This window comes from Neovison vison, unplaced genomic scaffold (genome assembly GCF_020171115.1).
Source record: "Neovison vison isolate M4711 unplaced genomic scaffold, ASM_NN_V1 Scaffold_009, whole genome shotgun sequence".
Lineage (NCBI taxonomy): Eukaryota > Metazoa > Chordata > Mammalia > Carnivora > Mustelidae > Neogale > Neogale vison.
The window spans coordinates 1-8,252 of NW_025334813.1; the positions used below are offsets into that span (position 1 = coordinate 1).

Sequence of the window (8,252 nt, forward strand, 5' to 3'; positions counted from 1 at the left end):
GGTGGCGCAGTTGGTTAAACGACTAACTCCAGCTCAGGGCGTGATCCTGGAGTCCCGGAATCGAGTCCCACATCAGGCTCCCAGCTCCATGGGGAGTCTGCTTCGCTCTCTGACCTTCTCCTCGCTCATGCTCTCTCTCACTGTCTCTCTCTCTCAAATAAATAAAATAAAATCTTAAAAAAAATAAAATTAAAAAAAAAAAAAAGAAAGAAAGTGCTCTTCGGAGACGCCTGGGTGGCTCAGCCAATTAAGTGGTTAAGTGGCTGTCTTTGGCTCAGGTCGTGATCTCAGGGTCTTGAGATCAAGCCCCACACCGGGCTCCCTGTTTGGCGGGAGGCCTGCTTCTCCCTTGTCCATTCCCCCTGCTTGTATTCCCTCTCTCGCTGTCTCTCTGTCAAATATATGCAGTCTTTTAAAATGAATGAATGAATGAATAATGGGGTGCCCCGGTGGCTCAATCGGTTGAGATTGAGCGTGTCTGCCTTGGGCTCAGGTCATGATCCTGGAGTCCTGGGATTTAGTCCTGCATCGGGCTCCCTGCTCAGCTTAGAGCCCGCTTCTCCCTCTGCCCTTCACTCTGCTCGTGGGCTCGCGCTCGCGCTCCGTCTCTCTCTCTCTCTCTCTCTCATCAGTGAATAAAATCTTAAAAAAAAAAAATCAACTGAGCGAACGAATGAACGAAGAAACAAACAAACAAGAGACATGGCAACAAAGGAAAGTCCTTGCTGGGGCGGGGGGTTGGGGAGTGGAGGGGGGTACCAAAGCGGAATATCTCTAACCTGCAACACAGTCTTTATCAATGCTGCCTTCAGTCCTTCCCACGGATTCCATTTTCCATAAGCGACGGTCCCACCCAAGTGGGCTTCTTTCATGGTAAGACCCGTGTTCTCCCCTATGTCCTGCAGAGAGAGACGAGCCATGAAAAGCGAAAGTTGGGCGGATCAATATTAATCTAGGAAGTAAGCACCGTTCCTGAGACCACTAGCTGAAGTCCTGCTTCCTCTTTAGGACCCAATGTCTTATAAAAGGCGCCTGGGTGGCTCCGTGGATTAAGCCGCTGCCTTCGGCTCCGGTCATGATCTCAGGGTCCTGGGATGGAGCCCCACATCTGCCTCAGCATCCCTGCTGAGTGGGTTAAAGCCTCTGCCTTCAGCTCGGTTTATGATCCCAGGGTCCTGGGCTCGAGACCCCGGATTGGGCTCTCTGCTCGATGGCGAGCCTGCTTCCCCCTCTCTCTCTGCCTCCCTCTCTGCCTACTTGTGATCTCTGTCTGTCACGTAAGTAAATAAAATCTTAGAAGAAGAAGAAGAAGAAGAAGAAGAAGAGGGGGAGGGGGAGGGGGGAGGAGGAGGAGGAGGAGGAAGAAGAAGAGCTGATTTCACCATCCCTAGCCTTTTTTTTTTTTTAAAGATTTTATTTATTTATTTGACAGAGAGAGATCACAAGTAGGCAGAGAAGCAGGCAGAGAGAGAGAGAGGAGGAAGCAGGCTCCCTGCTGAGCAGAGAGCCCGATGTGGGACTCGATCCCAGGATCCCGAGATCATGACCTGAGCTGAAGGCAGCGGCTTAACCCACTGAGCCACCCAGGTGCCCCCATCCCTAGCCTTTGAAATGATCTGGTATCCCGTCCTAAGAGAGAACCCATTCTCCGCAGAATGCTTCCTACTTCTTTTCACTAAGTATTGCACCCAACAAGCACATTCCCATGCCACCAAACCGTCTCCGCAAACATAATTTGTAGTATCAGTGTTCTATTCTATCATGTGAGTATAGCATCCTGTGTTTAACCATTGTGCCATTGTTCGACATTCAGGTGGATTCCAACTCTTATTTGGGGCGCGCGCGCGCGCGCGTGTGTGTGTGTGTGTGTGTGTGTACATGCGTGGGCATGCTCGTGGAGGGGAGGGTTCTAGGGGTGTGTCCGTCTGCATTCAGTAGGTGTAGGGGAGGAAGAATGTTCCCTCTACTCCCCTTCTGAGTTGTTGGCTGAGACCCCGGTCAGAAAGAGATAGATCGCAGGGAGAGAAACAGTCGATTGACACGTGCAGCGCCCATCAGGCAGGAGACACCCACACCAGAAGTCACACAGAATGGCGGCTCAGAATTCCCATTTCGAGAGCGCGTCCTCCACTAGGAAAGATCCGGTTGTGGAGAAATGACAGGAGAGAGGAAAGCAGTTTTAGGCTTCTGAGCTCAGCCCACCATGGGAAGGCCAATAGATGGAAGGGAACTGACAGAGGAAGGTTTTCTGGGCAGAATGTCTTCTTTTCCTCCTGCTCCATGGAGGGAGAGTGCCTTTCCGAGGCGAGTTTTATCTCCTCCTTTCAGGTCAGGAAGCAGAGGGAGAGGCGGAGTGTCCTCCTCAGGGCTATTGCCTTTCTTTCTTTCTTTCTTTTTTTTTTTTTTTTTTTTTTTGGCTATTGCCTTTCTTTCTTTCTTTTTTTCTTTCTCTCTCTCTCCTTCCTTCCCTCTTTCTTTCTTTCTTTCTTTCTTCCTATCTCTCTTAAGGTTCTGTTTATGCATTTGATAGAGAGAAACAGCGAGGGAGGGAAACAAGCAGGGGCAGGGAGAGTGGGAGAGGGAGAAGCAGGCTTCCCGCTGAGCAGGGAGCCAGATGAGATGGGGGCCCCGGGGTGGGGGTGGGTGCGCGCGCGCACACACACACGATCCCAGGTGCCCGAGATCATGACCTGACCCTATGGCAGACCCTTAACGCTTGAGCCACCCAGGTGCCCCTGGGTTACTGTTTCTTAAGCGCTTCACATTCCAAAGAACCTGTGTGCCAAAGCGGTATGGGAGCGGGGGCGGTGGCACACAGGAGACCCGTTCTCTCCCTAAGCTACAAAAAGCTCAGGGTCCCCTGGTTGGTTCTCCATAGAGTGCGCTGACTCTTAGATCTGAGTCCTGAGTTCCAGCCCCACCCTGGTTGTAGAGATCACTTCCACAAGGACCAAAATAACAATGAAGAGATAAACACCGCGCATGGCCTCTGCCGCTCTGCCTACTTGGGCTCTCTTTCTCGCTGTCAAATGCAGAAGTAAAATCTTTAAAATGAAAGAAAGAAAGAAAGAAAGTGACATCCTTTTTTCTTTCTTTCTTTCTTTCTTTGAGAGAGAGAAGAGAGGGGGACACACAAACACACACACACGTGTTTATATATGTATATGTGTACACACATGCACGCACACATATATTCTGCGTGTGCAGAAGCAGGGGGAGGGGCAGGCAGAGGGCAGGCAGAGGGAGAGGGAGAAGCAGGCTCCCCGCTGAGCAAGAAGCCTGATGTGGGACTCGATCCCAGGAACGTGGGATCATGACCTGAGCCAAAGGCAGATGCTTAACCTTAACGGACTAAGCCGCCCAGGTACCCTGTGAGTGACATTCTTATCTTCAAGGACGGGAAGTTGAGAATGAAAAGGAGAATTCTGGATAAACTGATCTTTTTTTTAAAAGATTTTATTTATTTATTTGACAGACAGAGATCACAAGCCGGCAGACAGGCAGGCAGAGAGAGGGAGAGGAGGAAGCAGCCTCCCTGCAGAGCAGAGAGCCCGATGCGGGACTCGATCCCAGGACCCTGAGATCATGACCTGAGCCGAAGGCAGCGGCTTAACCCACGGAGCCACCCAGGCACCCTGGACAAACTGATCTTCTTTCTTTTCTTTCTTTCTTTCTTTCTTTCTTTCTTTCTTTCTTTCTTTCAGATCTGTATGTTCCTTTAGCCTCCCCACGTACTTTAGTTACTCTTCCACAATCGCCTCTTCTTGGTCAACTCAATATACCAGCAACTAGGATTTGCTCCTTCTCAGGGTCTTGCTTTCCTTGGGAGGGCTTTGTCATGTGACACTTTCAGGGAACAAATTTGTAGGCTCCTTTTCCTGTTACTCCGTCTCATGTCAATGTCATCCTTAGGGTCTGCCACAAACCCCGAGGTAAAGGGTGTGCCCCGGTGACGTCTTCCTTTCCAGCATCTTTGAATTCTCCCTCCTTCGTGACCTTGTTCCTTCCGTGCACAGCCCTCTGCTCAGCTCCCGCCCCCCCCCCATGCCAGAAATATGGGTGATGGCCTCTCAAAGCTAAACATACTCTTACCGTTCGACACGGCAATCCTGCTCCTTGGTATGTATCGATGACCCAAATGAGTTGAAAACTGATGTCTGCACAGAAACCTATACGCAGACGTTCATGGCCCCTTCACTCGTAATGGCTTGAACCTGGAGGCAATCCAGAAGTCCCGCAGGAGGAGAATGGATACAGAGAGTGGGGTACCTCCAGGCCATGAACTAAATGGTTTTCGGGGCTTTGGAAAGAGATGAGCGAGCTATGGAGCTATGGGGAGCTGTGGGGAGCCAGGCAGGGAAACTTCCGTGTGTATTCCTGACTGAGATAAGCCAATCAGAAGAGGTGCACCTACCTCACGGTTCCAAGTCAATGTGACATGCTGAAGGAGGCCAAACTATGGAGAGGGTCACGAGATCAGCCGGCTGGAGAGCAGAATATGAACTGTAGCAGACAGCGTCATAGACGGACAGGTGTGTGGAGAGGGTTTCTCCCCCTCTTTGACCAGGTTTTGCTCCAAAGGAGTGCAGCCAAAATTGTAACCAAAGGAGGCAGTGGGCTCTCCGAAAAATCTCAAGGAAAAGTACTTTAAGCAACAGGAATAGCTATTGGTCAGTCTCTAAAGGAAAGGGTGGAGAGATTCAACCAGTTGGCCTGGAAGTTGGCGATAAATGTTTTCTCCCAGAATATGGAGGCCTCGGGGTAGTTCTAGATGACGTGGACTATTTTCTTACTTAGAGACCGTGACATTCTGAGAAAATATATAGACTGAAATAAATCATTATTGCAATGGCATCCCGTGAAACTACTCAGTCCACTGAAGTTGTGAAATCTTGCCTCGTGTTAGTAATTTCCATGTCTGTCTTTCATAATAAGCCAATGATATTCAAACTAATGATAAGGAAGGTAAGAGGTCAGGCAGGCAGGCAGGCAGGGAAAAAGGGAAAACCAAGATCTGTCGGCTGCCAGGGGTTTTGGCAGGCGTGGAGGGTGCGTGTTGGGGGGTGGGGGGAGGGCGTGGGTGGGTAGGTGGGTGGGTAGGGTGACTAGGCAGGGCACAGAGGATTTTTAAGGCGGTGGAACTATTCAGAGTGCTACGATGGTGGTAAGATACTTTTGTCAAAACCCAGAGAAGGGGGGCGCCTGGGTGTCTCAGTGAGTCAAGTCTCTGCCTTTGGCTCTGGTCATGGTCTCCGGGTCCTGGGATCGAGCCCCGTATTGGGCTCTCTGCTTGGCGGGGAGCCTGCTCCCCTCCCCCTACTTATGATCTGTGTGTCTGTCTGTCTCTCTCTCTGTCAAATAAATAAATAAAGTCGTTATAAAAAGGAAAACAAAACCCCAGAGAATGGATAACGCCAAGAGTGGACTCTCGTGTAAACTCTGGGCTCTGAGTGGCTGATGATGATGTCACAGTGTGGATTCATCCTTTGTAAGCGATACACCAGCTTTGCCACGGATGGACGGATGGTCGGTTGGTCAATAGGCTTGTGGAAGCTCTCAGGGAGCAGGCCTGTGCCTCTGAGTGTTGGGGGGCTGGGCCGGGGCCAGTGAGCAGGGAGGGATGGCAGAGCAGGTGTCCTGCGGGTACTGGCCATATTCTCCAGTGAATTTGGCTGTGAACACAAAATCGATCAAAATAAGTAAGTAAGTAAGTAAGTAAGTACGTAAGTACGTAAATAAATAAATAATTAAAACCAAAGCCCCATTAAACACGCACGCGCACACACACGCGCGCGCGCGCGCGCGCGCGCACACACACACACACACACACACACACACACACACACGAAGGAACAAACACAAAAACCGGACAGACAGGCAGACCGGATGTGGAGCTGCCCGGGAAATGGTCAAGAAAGAATTGCAGAGATGTGTTTGGTGCAAAAAGGTGCTTTTATGACAGCACGGGGACAGGACCTGTGGGCAGAAAGAGCTGTGCTGGGATTGTGAGGGGTCACTGGTGATACAGTTTCCAGTTAGTGGGGGTTAGGGATAAGGTAAGTCTCCAAGGAATGTGTGTATGCTGCGAGCAAGGTCTCTGAGACCTTGCAGGGCTACGTCCTGTCAAGGTGAGGTAAGTCCCTTTTGTTTTAGCAAAGCGTGTGTCTTTAGATGTGTGTCTGTGGGCCACGTGTTGGAAGAGGGATGTTAGCATCTCGTGGGCATTTGTGGCTATCGGAGTGAAGTGACACGGACTAGAGCAAATCCTCGCGGGTAAAACATTGAACAAAATCCTTGAGGGAGTTGTAGGGGTGTTGCACCCTGTATGTGTGTCAGGGATTCATCAGCGGGTTACAAGTGGTCAGGAGACCTTGCTGTTGCCTCATTTCTCTTGCCTTCGCTCTCTACATCTGGTCTGAGTGACGTTCCAGGTGGACATTCTTGCCACTGGGGTGGGGGTGGGGGTGGGGGTGGGGCTGCTGGTGGTGGTTGTGGTGGTGGTGGGGTGGTGGTGGTGGTGGTGTTTGGTAGTGGTGGTGGACACACATTCTTCTCTACCTGCTTAGGGTCTGTGGCTGGGCCTAGGATGGTATCCGACAGAAGAGCTTCCCTAGAGAAGGGCATCCAACTGTGGACAGGTGTTTGCCAGCACAGGGGCGCCTTCACAAGGACCTAAAGACAGGGACTCGAGGGGTGCCTGGGTGGCTGGGCGGGTTGGGCCTCCGCCTTCCAGGTCATGATCTCGTGATCTCCGGGTCCTGGGATCGAGCCCTGCGTCAGGCTCTCTGCTCGACCGGGAGCTTGCTTCCCCCCCCCCCAGCCCCCCTCTCTGCCTACTTGTGATCTCGGTCTCTCAAATAAGTAAATAAAGTAAAATCTTAAAAGAAAAAAGAATGAAAGAAAGAAAGACAGACAGACAGACAGACAGACAAGACAGGGACTCGATCCACTCGTGAAGAACGGATGAGAAAAAAGGGGTTTGGTCAAGGGGCAGGTAGCCGCTTGGAAAAGACAGCCCCGGGAAGACGGGGGTGGGGGTGGGGGTGGGTCTGGTTGAAGAAGTTTTATCGATGTGGACGGTTCAGACCCTAATTCTCCGGTTCCCCTCTCCTGTCTCTGGTGATGGAGGATGCCTTTCTGCTTCCTGGTTCCAGGGAAGGTACCTATCACATGGGAGTTGGCTCTCTTGGTCTCATGAAGACCAGAAGGGTCGGCATATCCTTCTTGTTGGTGCTGTGTCTTCAAGGAGTTGAATTTGAGATAACCGACGTGCCACAGTGGGCACCTTTCAGGGGTGACATGTTCTGGTTTCCTTCAGGGCAGTCTACCCAGACTCAAGTGGCTCACGGGTCCTTGTTCCGCGGGAATCCCTCTCCCCATCCCTGGTCCTGCCATTGCTGGCTCCTTTCTTTCCGGCCATTCCCGAGGCTCCTCCACAGCGGCAGTGTGCCTGCGCATAGGCTCCTTGGCCTGGGTGTTAAAAAGAAAATCGGGGGACGCCTGGGTGGCTCAGTTGGTTAAGCAGCTGCCTTTGGCTCAGGTCATGATCCCAGCGTCCTGGGATCGAGTCCCACATCGGGCTCCTTGCTCAGCCGGGAGCCTGCTTCTCCCTCTGCCTCTGCCTGCCATTCTGTCTGCCTGTGCTCGCTCTCTACCCCCTCCCCTCTCTCTGATAAATAAATAAAATCTTTAAAAAAAGAAAAAAAGAAAAGAAAAGAAAAAAGAAAATCGGAAGGTTCTCTGCCGTTCGACCCTGGGCCCTGCAGAGTTTGTCGTTGCTAATGGTTCTTCTGTATTTTTTAATCGCCTCTGGGATGATCAGGGATGGACTCCCTGCCTCTCAAACCCAGACTCCATGTCCATTTGGAAGTAGACATTAAACTGCCTCGCTGGTTTTCTGAGTCGGGGGCCTTGTATTAGACATGACCTGCTCAAAGGGACCTGACCCTAAAAATCTTGGTTTTCTTCCTTGCCTTGGGCCGTGTGGCAGACTTCCCATCTGAATGGATTGTACCCAGATTCCCCTAGTGACCCAGATCCAACCTCCGGGAGCGAGCGTTTCCTCATTTTGTTTCTCTCTGAGCAACACCCTCCACCACCCCACCTCCCACTCCCGGCTGATCCCCCAGGCCTCTGTGTGTCCTTTGCTCTTGGGTCCTCTTCAGAGGGTGTTTCACAGAGCCTAGGTTTTTAATTTTGGGGACTTCCAACCCCTCCGTTTATTTATTTATTTATTTTTTACGGATCGCGCC

General features: G+C 51.3%; 1 pseudogene; it reads left to right on the forward strand.

Annotated features, from left to right (window-relative positions):
• Nucleotides 1-4,495: 4,495 nt before the first annotated feature.
• Nucleotides 4,496-4,831, forward strand: LOC122897894 (annotated as a pseudogene).
• The last annotated feature ends 3,421 nt before the right edge of the window (nucleotides 4,832-8,252 follow it).